This window comes from Oncorhynchus gorbuscha, linkage group LG06, assembly GCF_021184085.1.
Source record: "Oncorhynchus gorbuscha isolate QuinsamMale2020 ecotype Even-year linkage group LG06, OgorEven_v1.0, whole genome shotgun sequence".
Taxonomy (NCBI): Eukaryota; Metazoa; Chordata; class Actinopteri; order Salmoniformes; family Salmonidae; genus Oncorhynchus; species Oncorhynchus gorbuscha.
In genome coordinates this window covers 78,626,767-78,646,002 of record NC_060178.1, presented here as the reverse complement: position 1 = coordinate 78,646,002, position 19,236 = coordinate 78,626,767, and the positions used below count along the sequence as shown (strand labels likewise).

At 41.5% G+C, this 19,236-nt stretch overlaps 1 pseudogene; it reads right to left on the bottom strand.

Moving 5' to 3' along the window:
* On the bottom strand, positions 1–9,935 carry LOC124038375 (annotated as a pseudogene).
* Between the last annotated feature and the right edge of the window lie 9,301 nt (positions 9,936–19,236).

The following is a 19,236-nucleotide window of genomic DNA, read 5'->3' as shown; positions in this document are numbered from 1 at the left end:
TGGTGTGACTAGGTCTAGGGTTTATTGTGCTTTGCATTCTCATACAGACCTGTTTCAGGCACCCTGGCCATAGTGAGGCAGTGTGTGTTTGGATATCGAACCTGCTCCCCTCGTTGCCGAGTTTACAGTCAGGTCTTCATTAATAACACAGACTACACACAAGTCACGCTTGAGTACCTGAACAGGTAACATTCATTCACAGGTAAACATGAAATACATAGAATCCAGATGAATAGAGCAGTGCTTCCCAACCCTGGTCCTCGTGTACCCCCAACAGTACACAATCTCATTGTAGCCCTGGACAAACACACCTCATTGAGGGCTTGATGATTAGTTGACAAGTTGAATCAGGTGTGCTTGTCCAGGGTTACAATAAAGTATTACTTTTTTGTTGGGGGTTCTCGAGGACCAGGGTTGGGAAACACTGCCATAGAGAACCTTGCATTCTTCAAGTTGAGTTCGACTCCATTGGAGATATCAATAAAAGCGTGAAACACACCATCGTAGATCTACTTCTCTTTCCCAAAGGATGAGTAATGTACAAGTGTTCTCACAGTTTAGTGCATGCTGTAAGGTCCCTGACTGAGAATGTCTTTAACCAGGTAAGACATGAGAACACATTCTCATGCAGGAAATAACCAAGTAGTTGTGTCTGAGGCCTCTTTATCAGTGTTGAACTAATGCTACTTACAAAAACTCAAATCTATTGCACTGGCACAATTCTATTCACAGCCTCTAAAACATCTTCATTCTCCACTTTGTTGCCAAACTCCTTCTCCCTGTGCTCCAAAAGAATACCCTGAGGACAAAAGACAACATTCATTTAAAAAGGGACATGCATAACACCAAACAAGCTCCCAACAATGCTGCTCTCTGTCCATTAGTTTTCATTAAATCATGTTTGTATCCATATTGTCCTGATTACTAAGGAGTTGATAAAGTGGTTGTGCCCAGTATGTGTTGGCAGTTTGAGTCTAACAGCTCCAATCAATGATTTTCAGCTGTGGCTGAGCCCAGATGCAAAGCCCTGTGTGTGGCGTGGTACCTGATTCCCCGCTCCGATGACAAATACACCTCCCAGGACAAAGCCCTCCCCCAGCATGTTGCCCTGGTAACCGGCCTTCCAGGCCCGCATGAAGTTCTGCCACACCCCCCTGACGGATGAATCCCAGCCCTCCCATCTTCCTCTGTAGTGGGCCATAGAAGTGATGCTGCAACAGACACGAGCAAATCAAATCAGTCCTTAGAGAAAATAAAACTTGACACAAAGTCAGGCACAGACAATGGGCATATTATATCAACACCAGGGCATATTATATCAACACCAGGGCATGTGAGCAAAGTTGAGCTGTTGGAAATTCCGCTCCTTGTCCTTTCCAACTGCCGCTCCGCACTCAGATACGTTTTTTTAAAGCCGCTCCAAATTCGCTCCAATCATTAAAATCACAATTTAACCAACACCCATGTATTTTTGTGACTACCTGGACCTAACATTTGGTTTTGAAGTATTGAAACCAAACTATATGGCTCTGAAAGAAAAGTATTTGAATAACCATGAAAAGGTGAATGTTAGAAGCGCACATTTCAAATAGGCTACGTCATATTTAACATCATATAAACACTCTAAATAGGTGAGGAGCCAGACAGACAGCCTAAGATGGAACGAAAATGAATTATTTAAACTATATTATTTCAAGGCTATAACCTATGACACAAAAGTCTGGTAGGGACATAAAGCACTCAGTATATAAAAACAACATATTCTATTGTATTCAACGATTCTAGTCTAAATTGGGCATATTGGCTGTGACTTACTTAGAATTAAACAAAAAATATGACTTAGTGCCTTTGAATTCGTTTTTAGAAACACAAATTTGACCAGTCTGTGGCTTCTGTCTCATGCGATGATGACTGGAGAGCCGGCCGGCAGCAGAGAATATCCTCTCCACACTTGCAGAGCCACCGGGGATGCTAAACACCGTTTTGGCCACCCTTACCAGGCTGGGCAAAGATGCAGACTTGTTTTTACATTTTTCTATAGGTAGGCCTAAATATTTTTAGGCAAAATAACCCAATCAAAACAGACAGCAGGGATGGGAGAATATGCCAAAATCAAATATAGCCAATTTTATAGATAGAACAAAAATTTAATTAAATGTTTGAGATCTGATGTTTAGTTTATAAATACTTTGCTTCAATGACACACTTTTATCTACCCAACTCGTTCCTTTCTTTTAGCATGTGCACATAGTAAGTACACCATCATGATTTCAGGATACGTGTCTTCAGATTCTTTATGAAAATATTTAGCAAACCCCATGACAGTAGCTAAAGCAAGGGGCTATAGCAGAACACAAGTAGATTACAAATGCATGCTGGACCGGGCATGCCCTGAGCTCGTGAAGTGAGCGCTACTGGAACGAAATTGGAGCGGGCGAGAAGGCCGAAGCTCCAACCTTTGGGAACCTCGCTTCCTCGCTCCGCTCACATACTCTGATCTTCAAATGGTTCAGTTCCCCTTCTTCATGGCAGGCCTATGTAGTGATCTATTCAAACATGTTCACAGTTCTTTCAGGCCAGTACAGATGAAGGAAAGGAGGAGAGGAAGCCTTTGTTAAACTATTGAGATGCACCCATAGAGCATCAGGTCAGTCTCACCTTCACGTCTACATAGATGTCCCCAGCAAAGTATGGTCGGAAGTCCTGGATCTCCGTGCCGATGTTCTCCTTCACCACGGCAACCAGAGGGACACCAAGATCCTCAAGCTGGGTTTTCAGAGAGGACAGCTCAGAGGCCTCCTACATACACAATTAGCACAATTTGAAATAATAGGATAGGGTCTTGTTTACTTGTAATTTAGGCCTGCAGATTTCTCCCAATGCATACAGTGGAATCTACATAACAACATATGTTGTGGAATATAGACCTGAATTAAGACCATTTCTGAAATAATTAAAATATTTGACTACACTGTAAAGTATCAGTAAAATCACTACTTCACCTCTCTGCACAAAAATCATCCGGGCCGTCGTACAGCCATGACGACTGCTCCGGTGTTCTCCCACAGAGTTTTGGCCTTCATGGTCTTCTCATCTACAGCACATACACAGTACATACATTAGACAGAGCACATACAGTTGAAGTCAGAGGTTTACATACACTTAGATTAGAGTCATTAAAACTTGTTTTTTCAACCACTCCACAAATTTCTTGTTAACAAACTCTAGTTTTGGCAAGTCGGTTAGGACATCTACTTTGTGCATGACACAAGTCATTTTTCCAACAATTGTTTACAGACAGATTATTTCACAGTATCACATTTCCAGTGGGTCAGAAGTTTACATACACTAAGTTGACTGTGCCTTTAAACAGCTTGGACAATTCCAGAAAATGATGTCCTGGCTTTAGAAGCTTCTGATAAGCGAAATTACATCATTTGAGTCAATTGGAGGTGTACCTGTGGATGTATTTCAAGGCCTACCATCAAACTCAGTATCTCTTTGCTTGACATCATGGGAAAATCAAAAGAAATCAGCTAAGACCTCAGAAAAGAAATGTAGACCTCCACAAGTCTGGTTCATCCTTGGGAGCAATTTCCAAATCTATATCCACAGTCAGACGAGTCTTATATCGTCATAACCTGAACGGCCGCTCAGCAAGGAAGAAACCACTGCTCCTAAACCGCCATAAAAAAGCCAGACTACGGTTTGCAACTGCACATCGGGAAAAAGCTCATACTCTTTGGAGAAATGTCCTCTGGTCTGATGAAACAAAAATAGAACTGTTTGGCCATAATGACCATCGTTATGTTTGGAGGAAAAAGGGGAAAGCTTGCAAGCTGAAGAACACCATCCCAACCGTGAAGCATGGGAGTGGCAGCATCATGTTGTGGGGGTGCTTTGCTGCAGGAGGGACTGGTGCACTCCACAAAATAGATGGCATCATGAAGATGGAAAATTATGTGAATATATTGAAGCAACATCTCAAGACATCAGTCAGGAAGTTAAAGCTTGGTCGCAAATGGGTCTTCCAAATGGACAATGACCCCAAGGATACTTCCAAAGTTGTGGCAAAATGGCTTAAGGACAACAAAGTCAAGGTATTGGGGTGGCCATCACAAAGCCCTGACCTCAATCCCACAGAACATTTGTGGGCAGAACTGAAAAAGCGTGTGCAAGCAAGGAGGCCTACAAACCTGACTCAGTTACACCAGCTCTGTCAGGAGGAATGGGCCAAAATTCACCCAACTTATTGTGGGAAGCTTGTGGAAGGCTACCAAAAAAAGTTTGACCCAAGTTAAACGATTTAAAGGCAATGCTACCAAATACTAATTGAGTGTATGTAAACTTCTGACCCACTGGGAATGTGATGAAAGAAATAAAAGCTGAAATAAATCACTCTCTATACTATTATTCTGACATTTCACATTCTTAAAATAAAGTGGTGATCCTAACTGAGCTAAGACAGGGAATCTTTACTGGGATTAAATGTCAGGAATTGAGAAAAACAGTTTAATATATAGTTGGCTGAAGTGTATGGAAACTTCTGATTTCAACTGTAGATTAAATACCTCTGGGCCCTAACGTATGGCCCAGAGTTTTCCCTGACTACATGACCAAGAAGAACTCCAAGCTTGCAGTGTTACATGTACAGTGCCATCAGAAATGCCATTTGTCGTGTTACAAAGTATTGATTCAAATTGATGTCATTTTTTGTCAACAATCTTCACAAAATATTCTGTAATGTCAAAGTGGAAGAAAAATTATAACATCTTTTTTTTAAACATTTGAAAAATACAACACGAATATATCTGGATTAGATAAGAGTTCAACCCCCTGCGTCAATACATGTTAGTCTTTCTGGGTAAATTCTTCCACCCCTGCATTGTGCAACATTTGCCCATTATTCTTTTCTAAATTCATCAAGTTCTGTCAAGTTGGTTGTTTATCATTGCTAGACAAACATTTTCAGGTTTTGCCATAGATTTTCAACTAGATTTGTCAAAAATGTAACCCGGCCATTCAGGAAAATTCACTCTCTTCTTGGTAAGCAACAACAGTGTAGATTTGGCCTTGTGTTTTAGGTTATTGTCCTGCTGAAAAGTGAATTAATCTCCCAGTGTCTGGTGTAAAGCAGACTGAACCAGGTTTTCCTCTAGAATTCTTCCTGTGTTTAGCTCCATTACATTTATTTTTTGTCCTGAAAAACTCTCTGTACCTGATTACAAGCATATCCATAACATGATGCAGCCACCACTATGCTTGAAAATCTGGAGAGTGGTACACAGTAATGTGTTGATTTGGATTTGCCACAAACATAACACTTTTCATTCAGGACATAAAGTGTATTGCTTTGCCACATGTTTTGTAGTTTACTTTAGTGTCTTGCTGAAAAAACAATGCATGTTTTGGACTATTTTAATTCCGTAATTCTGTTAATATTATGGAATAACTACAAAGTTGAATACTTATTGACTCAAGACATATCAGCTTTTAATTTTACAATCATTTGTAAACATAAAAAAAACATTATTCCACTTTCAAATTATGGGGTATTGTGTGTAGGCTAGTCACACAAAAAATATCTTAAACTCAAGCTATAACACAACAAAATCTGGAAAAGGTTATGTGAATGCTTTCTTAAGGCACCGTATAAAGACTGGGTTAAACACATGGATAAATGTACTTAGTAAGGAGAGCGTAACAGTTTTACATCATGTTCCCTCTTTACATTAAGCCCTTGTTACATGCGGAGGGAAAATTGCATAGGATAGGCTGGCTTATAATGGTCTGCATTTAAAGACTGCTTTTCACTGGGGGTTCTCAAAGCGTTTTGTGTTTAGCGGGAGTTTTATAGCCTACCATGTATGGGCGAGGATTTAGCTTGTGGACAGTACAGCAGGTCTTACCCACATTACAATAACCTATTTAGGATAATACAAAAATTGAATCTTTCACTTGGGATGCAAGTTTAAATTGTTTATAAACATATGGACTGAAATATATATATTTTTTAATGAATTCATCAATGTAAATGACTAACTCTGCCGATGTCGAGGAAGGAAGCTGATTTTAGCCTTGCACCGTGACGTCACCTTTCCTGAGACAAAGTCAAAGGACTGACCATCGAGGGTTAAGGTTTGGAAAACTGGTTCAATTGTTTGTCATGTCGTTGGTCTAAATTCATGGCCTGTGCAATGCTTCTATGTGGTGGTAGAATAGGAGAACCTGTGCCCTCGTACCGTCTCCAGTGGAGTGGAGGTCTGCGTCCTCCAGGTATTCCAGCGAGGCCTGAGCAGCCTTGGTCAGACACAGGTCAGTATTAGCCAGGAAGATCCCTGCGATGGCAGCTCCTAAGGCCCCCAGACCCAGAGACCAAATCCCCATCTCAAACAGTTCCACCTCGAAGACAGAGGACAGCACTGCAGACAAAGATAGACAAACATGATTATCGGAGTCGATTTACAAAATATATTGTTCTTGGGAAAGAAGAAACTGAGAGGAACCAGAACTAAAGGAGTGAGGGGGAGGGGGCCACACTCTGGTTGGCCACACTTATGACTTCACATTTAGTCAGTTCATGGGACTTTACCGTTAGTAACTAGGTTTCCATCCAATAAGCGACAGATTTTCATGCAAATACTCGAAAATCTGCATAAAAACTAAATGTGCATTTTCCCACCAGAAATGTGTTTCCATCAAATTGACTTGTTGCGGATAAAAAGCTGTGCATGATGATGTAGTGCACATAAAAAATACTTCTGCTGTTAAATTCCCATTGTACTGAATAAAAAATACAAGTAAATAGGTTTCCTTTGCATTTTCAACTCTAGGCTACTGATAATTTTGTCACAAACAAAATGTGTTGTATAGTGACTCTGGTCTTTCCACTCTGGTCTTTCCAACAACTCGCAGATAGGCTACCTAAATGATGAAATTATTAGGGACATAAGAGCGAGATTGCTTTGGTTCCGTTTTGACAAACAAAAACATTGATCATCATGTCACCAGAATAAGACTCTCGATATGTATTGGAAAGCAGCATCAAGCTAGTCTTTACCTTTCACTTTCACCACCTTGTGAAGTTCCTCATAATTTACAGTACCAGTCAAAAGTTTAGACACACCTACTCATGCAAGGGTTTTTCTTTCTTTTTACATTGTAGAATAATAGTGTCGACATCAAAACTACGAAATAACACATACGGAATCATGTCGTAACCAAAAAAGGTGTTAAACCAATCCAAATGGCCACCCTTGCCTTCAAGACTGTTCATTGTTTTGATGTCTTCACTATTATTCTAAAATGTAGAAAAAAGGGTCACTGATCTAGGCCGTAATATTAACTGGGAGAAAAGTCAAGGGATGTTTACAGTATGTGTCACTAGAGAAATATAATGTAATGCTCCTTGCCTGATTTGGGCTTGTTAGTGTAAGGGCTGGATGAGTCTGTGCTGAGGTAAAAGGCAGGCTAAAGACTAAAGAGCCTGGGAAAATGTCAACAATACACATTTAAACTACAAAAAAAAGAGGAAAAACTAGTTTCACTATGTGTCTGTAAATCTCTCACTCTCATCAGTGTTGTCTGGGTGAGGTAAGCGAAATCAATTACTGTGAAGTTGAAGGTGTGTCCTAACTAGAGGTCGGCCGATTAATTATGGCCGATTTCATAACAATTGGTAATCTGCCTTTTTGGATGCTGATTACATTGCAATCCATAATAATATAATAATATATGCCATTTAGCAGACGCTTTTATCCAAAGCGACTTACAGTCATGTGTGCATACATTCTACGTATGCGTGGTCCCGGGGATCGAACCCACTACCCTGGCGTTATAAGCGCCATGCTCTACCAACTGAGCTACATGAGGAGACTGCGTGACTGGCTGACTACCTGTTATGCGAGCGCAGCATCAAAAGGGCCTTGTGGCTGCAAGGAGCCACGGTAAGTTGCTAGCTAGCATTAAATGTAGAGCGTCTGCTAAATGACTTAAATGTAATGTAAATGTGTCACTTCTCTTGCGTTCAGTGCAAGCAAAGTCCGGGTATATGCAGCAGTCTGGGCCACCTGTCTCGTTGTGAACTGTGTGAAGACCATTTCTTCCTAGCAAAGACCATAATTAATTTGCCTGAATATTGCATAATTATGACATAACATTGAAGGTTGTGCAATGTAACAGCAATATTTAGACTTAGGGTTGCTACCAGTTTGATAAAATACGTAACGGTTCCGTATTTCACTGAAAGAACGAACGTTTTGTTTTCGAAATGATAGTTTCTTTATTTAACCATATTAATGAACAAACGGTCTTATTTATTTGTGTTTATTATAATTAAGTCTATGATTTGATATAACAGTCTGACTGAGCGGTGGTAGGCAGCAGCAGGCTCGTAAGCATTCATTCAAACAGCACTTTACTGCGTTTGGCAATGGCTCTTAGCAATGATTGAAGCACAGCGCTGTTTATAACTTCAAGCCTACCAACTCCGGAGATTAGCCTGGCAATACTATGCCTATACTATGCCTATACTATGCCTATACTATGCCTATACTATGCCTACTATGCCTATACTATGCCTATAAAAACATGCAAAGGTATATGAAATACAAATGGTATATAGAGAAATAGTCGACGTGTCATAATTCCTATAATAACTACAACCTAAAACGTCTTAACTGGGAATATTGAAGACTCATGTTAAAAGGAACCACCAGCTTTCATATGTTCTCATGTTCTGAGCAAGGAACTTAAACTTTAGCTTTATTACATGGCACATATTGCACTTTTAATTTCTTCTTCAACACTGTGTTTTTGCATTATTTAAACCAAATTGAACATGTTTCCTTATTTGAGACAAAATTGATTTTATTTATTTATTATATTAGGTTCAAATAAAATTGTTCATTGTTCATTCAGTATTATTGTAATTGTCATTATTACAAATATATATAAAAAATAATCAAATGTAAAAAAAACAATTGGCCGATTAATCGTTATCAGCTTTTTTTGGTCCTCCAATAATCGGTATCGTGGTGAAAAATCATAATCGGTCGACTTCTATTCCTAACTGAGTATATAATTCAGTTGCTCCTAGATGCTGATCTAAGGTCAGTGTTGCAATGATTCCTCTATGATTAATGGAGGGTAAACTGATCCTAGAACTGTGCCTAAAGGCCACATCTAACCACAGTGTTATGGCAGCTGAAATTTCATTATGCATTGTCAAATGAAAGACAGTAAACCTGCTCGTCTACTTTCCATTTCCTCAAAATTAAACTGATACATGACTTATGCAGGATAAGTAAACAAACCATGTGAGCTGCTCAGTTTGTTACGTTTTATGTTACGTTTTATCTTAAGTAGACTATCAAACTGTACTATACTAGTCACAGTATGTGGTTATACAGTTATGCGTGTGACTCACACACTTCAACACACACACACCCTAATGCCTCAGACCACAGCTAACATGGCTAGTCCTCTTTCCCCTTGTATAAGCAAGATGGGCCATAACATACAATGTTACAAACAGTAGGCTACACAACAATAAATCATCAGTATAGTAAATTGAGCATAGTTATTAGTATATAAATAGAAACAGCATACTGTTAATATATTGTCATGGTTAGCGTAGATGTTATTTTTTCAAGATATGGATCATTCTAAAATGGTCCACCAAATGCTTAGGCCTACATGCATTGAAAATATGTGAAACCAGACTAAACCAAACCTTCAAGTACAGTCACTATTTTTAAAATCATTTCATTTTCAAACATTGATTCATATATCAATTACCCACTGAAGGTTTGCACTCACTCGAGAAATGCCCCTCAATTTAAACTCATTCAATCCCAGATAGGTACTCTGTTCTGCACTTCACTGCGACTTGACAGGCTTAACTACTGCAATGTGACGTTCACCTCTCAGAGAGGACAAAGGACTAAACCCTAATGATAACAGCAGCCAATAAAGACTACCTGGCAGCTGTCATGAACTGGACTTGACTGGATTCCTTGTATACCATGTAGATAGAAAGTGAAAATGAATGTTTACGTTGTATAATTCAGTAGTTAAGCTTACAGTGACAATGAGTGGAGAAACGGAATGTTATTGACAATGAAAATGAGGACATATGGCCTATTATTCGTATGACAAAGATTAAATGTCATGTTAGCTAGTTACAGATCTAAATATTGACTGAATTCTGCACCTTCTTGTTTTACAGCTTATTTCAAACGGAGTTTGCGCTCCCCAAATTTCACCACGCTCACTGTTCATTAACTCTTGGAAGTGCTTGCACAAAGGATAGTAACATCTCATCCTGTGTTCTTGGAATCAAACGGAGTGGAATTTTATTATTAGGCTTTTCATGCAAACCCTATCAAGGTAATTTTGCAGAGCTCAACTCATGCCATGCAATTTGTCATAGCTAGCTAACGTTAGCTCGCCTATTTTTTAACGATAAGCAACCTTGAGGATGCACTACAGACAATCATGTTAAGTGGCAAGTAGTATTATAAAGTGAGCTTTACTAGCTAACTAAATTACAGTATGGTATTATTTGATTTATACATTAAATAGGCCAATTAACGTTAGAAGTTAGTAATAGCAATGACACTGTAGTTTGTTGACTTCACATGTGGCTATCTACTACTAGCTGGCTATCTGAGTTAGCTAAACTAGCAAGCTAGATTTTGGCTGCATGATGACGTTTCCAAGTTAGCGTGCAGATTTAAATATTATGGGTCTGTATGCTCGCAACATGTTTAACAATATTTTTACTAATGTATATTAAAAGGTATGATACTCACAAATATTGTGTTGACAGGGGAAGAGCGCAGTAGAAACTTATCCGTTCAAATGATCAGAATTTGCGGTAGGCGCATCAGTCGAGCCAGATAAATGGATTAGTCATTGCAGGGAAAATCGCACAAGATAACATGGACCCTTGGTATAAATCAACTAATCAACCTTATTTTTAACAATAAAAACAGATTGACCTAGGTAAAACCGAATAAAAAACAAAGATATATAATATATAAAGATGTGTGTAGGTAAGTGTAGGTATACAAATATAAAATTAAGACAACCTTTTTATTAGGTGGAACATTTAATGTATTTGTATGTCTTAAAAACATGACATAACCATTTAGTAAACAACTTGCAGTGTCGGTATGAATAAAACCCACAAACAACAGTAAAATGTTTAATAAATATATATTTTATTATTCTCAAATGCGTTGTAACAGTTCAATCTTTGTCCATTGAGCAGTGTGACTGCGTGTGTAAGCATCAGCCCTGAGCTCTCATCATTCAGAGTTTAGACACAGACCTTCATTAACACCCACACAGTCCCATGACAACATCCGGACAGTATTGAGACCAGTACACAGGACAACACAGCACTGTTGACAGGACATGTCCAGGGATGAGATCAGGATGGGTTCAGCACAATGAAAAAGGGAAAGGTTCTGCTGGTTTTGGGGGTGGGTCTGCTGGGTCAATTTAAATTAGGTATAAATCAGCTACAGGATTATGGATGCCAGAAAAAAGTACACAAGTAAAAAATCTATGCACAGAGACTGACAGACATACTGTGAAGTAGCACAAATACATTCACTATAGACTATACATTTGACACAAAAGTGCATACTCATAGACAATGAGAGGCTAACACATGTGAGTGGAAAGTAATTCCTGTATAAAATAACCAAAACTACCATGTTAAATGGATAAAGAACCTTTCATGTATGTGATTTTAAACCAGGGGGTGAAAATGTCACTAAATAGGGTGGAGCAAAAAAGTATAACTTTTTCACGACTGATCCGTGTAAAGGAAAGAATGAATGGGGCCATGTATCGTGAGATTTTGAGTGAAAACCTCCTTCCATCAGCAAGGGCATTGAAGATGAAACTTGGATGGGTCTTTCAGCATGACAATGATCCCAAACACACAGCCCGGGCAACGAAGGAGTGGCTTCGTAAGAAGCATTTCAAGGTCCTGGAGTGGCCTAGCCAGTCTCCAGATCTCAACCCCATAGAAAATCTTTGGAGGGAGTTGAAAGTCCGTGTTGCCCAGCAACAGCCCCAAAACATCACTGCTCTAGAGGAGATCTGCATGGAGGAATGGGCCAAAATACCAGCAACAGTGTGTGAAAACCTTGTGAAGACTTACAGAAAATGTTTGACCTCTGTCATTGCCAACAAAGGGTATATAACAAAGTATTGAGATAAACTTTTGTTATTGACCAAATACTTATTTTCCACCATAATTTGCAAATAAATTCATAAAAAATCCTACAATGTGATTTTCTGGATTTTTTCCCCCTCATTTTGTCTGTCATGGTTGAAGTGTACCTATGATGAAAATTACAGGCCTCTCTCATCTTTTTAAGTGGGAGAACATGCACAATTGGTGGCTGACTAAATACTTTTTTGCCCCACTGTATGTCACTAAATACAAATTAAGTGGAAATAGGAATCGCCCCATGTTAAAAGTTAGGTAGGCTCTATAGTTCAGACAATCCTATCCGGCAAATTAGGGCAGTGTATGTAAATATATTTACATTTGTATCAACATGCCCACAAGGTCAGACTGAGTATTTCAATGGCAAAAGGACAATAAATGACGCAAAGCATATGTTGAGTTATGTTCATGTAATGAATACACATACAGTGATGTTTTATACATACAGTGATGATTTAAAAATACAACTAAAAAGACTGCATGGGGACTTTAAGCCGTTTGTGTAAACTATTTCGCAGTAGCCAAGCCATCTTGAATTTTCCTGGCTGATCTGAGTACAGCCAGCAGGTTGACTTTATCACTAAACTCCTTCTCACGGTGCTCAAGCAGAAATCCCTGCATGGGGAAGAGAAGGAGAACAGACATGGGTCTCAAAACTGGTATATGTGGAAGTACAGCAAGTGGTCATTGTATAAGCAGGAATAAGTTATGAAAAGCACACCATGCGTAAATGATAGCAGAATAAAAGCACACCCACTGATACATACTTGCACTAAACCTGAATCCTAATTTAAGATAAATAAGGGACACAAAGTATATTGAAAGCAGGTGCTTCCACACAGGTGTGGTTCCTGAGTTAATTAAGCATTTATCATCCCATCATGCTTAGGGTCATGTATAAAAATTCCTAGTTGCCTGTTATTTTGTCTACCATGGCTAGAAAAAGAATCTCAGTGACTTTGAAAGAGGGGTCTCAAAAGAGCATAGAGCAAAGTGTGTGTGTGTGTATGTGTGTGTCAGTCACCAGATCTCAACTCAATTAAACACTTATGGGAGTTTCTGGAGCGGCGCCTGAGACAGCGTTTTCCACCACTGACACAAAACACCAAATTATGGAATTTCTCATGTGAAGAATGGTGTCGCATCCCTCCAATAGAGCTCCATACCACTTGTAGAATCTATGCTAAGGTGCATTGTGTCACGTTCTGACCCTAGTTCTTGTGTTATTTGTTTGTTTTAGTTGGTCAGGACGTGAGTTGGATGGGCATTCTATGTTTTGTGTTTCTCGGTTGTTTTTTTGTGTTCGGCCTAGTATGGTTCTCAATCAGAGGCAGGTGTCGTTAGTTGTCTCTGATTGAGAATCATACTTAGGTAGCCTGGGTTTCACTGTTGTTTTGTGGGTGATTGTTTCCGTGTCTGTGTTTGTCGCCACACGGTACTGTTTCGGTTTGTTCACGTTTATTGTTTTTGTATTCATAGTGTTCAGTTTATGTTTTTTAAATAAACAACCATGGACACATACCATGCCGCATCTTGGTCCGATCCTTGCTACAGGAAAACCTTTACACATTGAATATGTTCTGATGGCTCATGGTGGTGTTGATGAATAGATACAGGAGACCAAGTTGAAACACTGGACAGGGTGGATCAGGTATAGTAAAGACAGTTTATTTTATAATGTAGAGATATCTGGCATAGCGTGCACGGACTCTCATTCATCCAGCTCAGAGGGAACCTTCAGACAAGAGCCCCGATACATTGTGTACAGTCGTTTTATTCATGGGTATGACGTAGGTAGATTCTGGTAGATCAGGCCTCTGGTAGGATGCTGGTAGGTGATTGGCAGTTCCCTCCGGACTGGTGTCGGCGTCCCATTGGCAGTTGGAAGAGCTCTTTGTCTTCGGAACCCATCCCCAGGAGAGGGAATGAGTGTGTGTATGTGTGTGCGCTCTTATCTGGGTGTCCTCGCAGTGAGTGTGTGTATGTGTGTGCGCTCTTATCTGGGTGTCCTCGCAGTGAGTGTGTGTATGTGTGTGCGCTCTTGTCTTGGCAAGTCAAGTCTGTGTGTCCTCGCGATGAGTGTGTGTATGTGTGTGCGCTCTTATCTGGGTGTCCTCGCAGTGAGTGGGTGTATGTGAGATATCCTGTATGAGGCCTAACATGTTTTACTGTGAAAATACGTTATTATGTGTTGTCTCAGTTATAGCAATGTAATAGCAGTAAGCTGGTCATTTGCATAGGGAATAGCACTTCATTACAGTGGCCCAAAGCCATATTAAGACACTTCAAATAAAATGTTATCGGTCACATACACGTATTTAGCAGATGTTATTGCGGGTGTAGCGAAATGCTTGTGCTTGTAGCTCCGACTGAAAGGATTGACGCAGGAGATTAGAAGCAGGGACAGGGAGTGAAGGTTTAATAACTGATGGACATTAACAGAACAGGAACAGCATCTGGACAGGAACACATAACAACAATTAATATGGACACAGGGAACACCACCGAGGAACAGACAGATATACAGGGGCAATCAACCACGTGAAGGAGTCCAGGTGAGTCCAATGAGCGCTGCTGCGTGTAATGATGGTGTCAGGTGCGTGTAAAGACGGGGGAGCGGGGGCAGGCGTGACACTGACAGTGCAATAATATATAACATGTAATATCTAACAAATTACACAACATATACCCAATACACACAAATCTAAGTAGGAATGAATTAATGATGACCAGGTGGCGAATCGCATCTCTGCATGTCTGGCAGACATATCAGTGTGGATGACGGATCACCACCTCAAGCTGAACTTCGGCAAGACGGAGCTGCTCTTCCTCCCGGGGAAGGACTGCCCGTTCCATGATCTCGCCATCACGGTTGACAACTCCATTGTGTCCTCCTCCCAGAGCGCTAAGAACCTTGGCGTGATCCTGGACAACACCCTGTCGTTCTCAACTAACATCAAGGCGGTGGCCCGTTCCTGTAGGTTCATGCTCTACAACATCCGCAGAGTACGACCCTGCCTCACACAGGAAGCGGCGCAGGTCCTAATCCAGGCACTTGTCATCTCCCGTCTGGATTACTGCAACTCGCTGTTGGCTGGGCTCCCTGCCTGTGCCATTAAACCCCTACAACTCATCCAGAACGCCACAGCCCGTCTAGTGTTCAACCTTCCCAAGTTCTCTCACGTCACCCCGCTCCTCCGCTCTCTCCACTGGCTTCCAGTTGAAGCTCGCATCCGCTACAAGACCATGGTGCTTGCCTACGGAGCTGTGAGGGGAACGGCACCTCAGTACCTCCAGGCTCTGATCAGGCCCTACACCCAAATAAGGGCACTGCGTTCATCCACCTCTGGTCTGCTCGCCTCCCTACCACTGAGGAAGTACAGTTCCCGCTCAGCCCAGTCAAAACTGTTCGCTGCTCTGGCTCCCCAATGGTGGAACAAACTCCCTCACGACGCCAGGACAGCGGAGTCAATCACCACCTTCCGGAGACACCTGAAACCCCACCTCTTTAAGGAATACCTAGGATAGGATAAAGCAATCCTTCTCACCCCCCCTCCTCCCCCCTTAAAATATTTAGATGCACTATTGTAAAGTGGTTGTTCCACTGGATGTCATAAGGTGAATGCACCAATTTGTAAGTCGCTCTGGATAAGAGCGTCTGCTAAATGACTTAAATGTATGTAAATGTAAATGTAATTAAGACTAAATACATATGGACAAATGATGTCAGAGCGGAACAGCTCTAGAGAGCCTTGCAGTTGCGGGCGGTGCAGTTGTCGTACCAGGCGGTGATACAGCCCGAAAGGATGCTTTCAATTGTGCATCTGTAAAAGTCAAATTTCTTCTTCCTCCTGAGGCCTTCTTCACCACACTGTCTGTGTGGGTGATCCATTTCAGTTTGTCAGTTACAGTATGTGTACGCCAAGGACCTTGAAGCTTTCCACCTTGTCCACTGCGGTCCCGTCGATGTAGATAGGGGATGCGCTCCCTGCCGTTTCCTGAAGTCCACGATCATCTTCTTTATTTTGTTGACGTTGAGTGAGAGGTTGTTTTCCAGGAACCACAGTGCCAGAGCCCTCACCTCCTCTCTGTAGGCTGTCCCTTCATCGTTGGTAATCAAGCCTACTACTGTTGTGTTGTCTGCAAACTTTTGATTGAGTTGGAGGTGTGCTTGGCCACGCAGTCATGAGTGAACAGGGAGTACAGGACGGGGCTGAGCACGCACCCTTGTGGGGCCCAGTTTTGAGAGGAGTGGAGGTGATGGTAATCAAGCCCGTCAGGAAGTCCAGGACCCAGTTGCATAGGACGGGATTCCGACCCAGGGCCTCGTGCTTAATGATGAGCTTGGAGGGTACTATGTTGTTGAATGCTGAGCTATAGTCAATAAACAGCATTCTTACATAGGTATTCAGTCTCTCAAAGCACTTCATGATGACAGAGGTTAGTGCTACAAGGCAATACCTTTGCCTTCTTGGGTACAGGAATGATGGTGGCCATCTTGAAGCATGTTGGGACAGCAGACTGGGATAGGGAGAGATTGAATATGCCCGTAAACACACACTCTGAGGATGCGGCTATGGCTGTTGTCTGGGCCTGCAGACTTGCGAGGGTTAACACGTTTAAATGTTTTACTCAAGTCAGCCACAGAGAAGGAGAGCCCACAGTCCATGGTAACGAGCCGCGTCAGTGGCACTGTGCTATCCTCAAATTGTGTGAAGAATATACTTAGCCTGTCCGGAAGCAAGAAGTTGGTCTCGGCGACGTGGCTGGTTTTCCTTTTGTAGTCCATGATTGTCTGTAGTCCCTGCCACATCCGTCTCATGTCTGAGTCGTTGAATTGCAACTCCACTTTATATCTATACTGACGTTCAGTTTGCTTGATTGCCTTGCAGTGTGAATAACTACCCTGTTAATATTCAGACATATTACCAGTCACCTTGCCATGGTTAAATGCGGTGGTTTGTGCTGTCAATTTCACACAAATGCTTCCATCTATCCACGGTTTCTGGTTAGGGTAGGTTTTAATAGTCACAGTGTTATGCACGTGAGTGAGGACCCAAAAGCGGTTTAACAGATACAGAGTCTTTTAATGTCAAAACACAGGGAAGACATAGATCCTCTTCAGATGTATAAAAATGGCAAAATAGACAACCCGCAGAGAGGTCGACAAAATAATAATAAAGTCCCTCTGAATATTACAGAAGAGTCCCCTTCTTAGCAGCAGAGGAGAATAGCTGGGTTAGAGTCCCCTTCTTAGCAGCCGAGGAGAATAGCTGGGTGAGCGGCGACAGACTGCTGGTCTCTCTGGGTAGGCGCGGGTCGTAGAGGACAGAGGTACCTGATCACACGTAGCATCAGATGAACAGGTAGATTCCGACAGGACGGGACAAGGGTGAAGCAAACAAGACGATAGTTTGGTTCTGGCATGAGAAACTCAAACGAGAATCTGACAAAGACAGAAGCAGGAACAGAGAGAGAAATAGAGACCTAATCAGAGGGAAAAAGGGAACAGGTGGGAAAAGGGTGAACGAGGTAGTTAGAGAAGATGAGGGACAGCTGGGGGAAGGAAAGGAAGAGAAGGTAACCTAATACGACCAGCAGAGGGAGACTGAGTGAAGAGAAAGAACAGGAACAAGACATAATATGACAATACATGACACACAGTGGGTACTACATCTTCTATACACTTCCTTATGAACTCAGTCACCATATCTGTGTATACGTCTAGATTATTTTCACAAGCTACCCGGAACATTTCCCAGTCCACGTGATCAAAACAATACTGATGCGTGGATTCCGACTGGTCAGACCAGCGTTGAATAGTTAGAAGAATGGGTCCTTGCTGTTTGAGTTTCTTGTTATAGGACAGGAGGAGCACGATGGAGTCGTGGTCAGATTTGCTGAAAGGAGGGTGGGGGAGGGCCTTGTAAGCATTGCAGAAGTTTAAAAGCAATGGTCGAGAGTCTTAGGAGCGCGAGTAGTACAGTCGATATGTTGATATAACTTCGGCAGCCTAGTCCTCAGATTTGCTTTGTTCAAATCCACAAGATACAATAAATGCAGCCTCATGATATGTGGTTTCAAGTTTGCATAAAATATTGAGGTGGGATGTAAACGGCCGTGGTGATGACGGAGGAGAATTCTCTTGGGAGATAATATGGTCGCCATTTAATTGTAAAGTAATCTAGGTCGGGTGAACAAAAGGACTTAGGTTTGTGTATGTTTCTAGAATTACACCATGAGTCATTAATCATGAAACACACCCCTCCATCCTTCTGCTACCCCGAGTGATATTTATTCCTGTCTGCGCGATGTATTGAGAATTCTGCTGGCTGTACAGATTCCGACAGTCTCCCGAGAGAGACACGTTTCTGTGAAATGTTACAGGCCCCGATGTCTCTCTGGAAAGAAATCCTTGCTCTAAGCTCATCAACTTTGCTATCCAAAGACTGAACATTGGTGAGTAATATCCTCTGAAGCGGTGGGTGGTGTGCGCGCCTCCGAAATCGAACCAGCAGGCCCCCTCAAGTGCCTCTCCTCCCCCGGCGATGTTTTGGGTCAGCCTCTGGAGTAAGTTCAATCGCTCTGGGGAGAGTGAACAAAGGATCTGCTCCAGGGAAGTGCTATTCCTGCTCGTAATGCTGGTAGTTCTGGTGAGTTACCACCACTCTAATATTCAATAGCTCTACCCAGCTGTATGTAATGACACAAAACATTTCCTGAGCTAATCATGTAAAAAATAGTACATCAAAAAACAAAATACTGCAAAGTTTCCCAAGAGCAAATTGCGATGCTGCCATCTCCGTCAGCGCAAAACGTTGGCGTTTCCTTTATTTTAGAGGTTACCTGTATATGCTCACGTGACTATACAGACCTGCTGAAAATTATTTTAGTATCGCACTTCCTAACATCCAATGCATATGAAATAGGTCACATATTTGCAGATCTTTTTGTTTGTTATTGCTTAATAGAGTGCCCAGTTCACA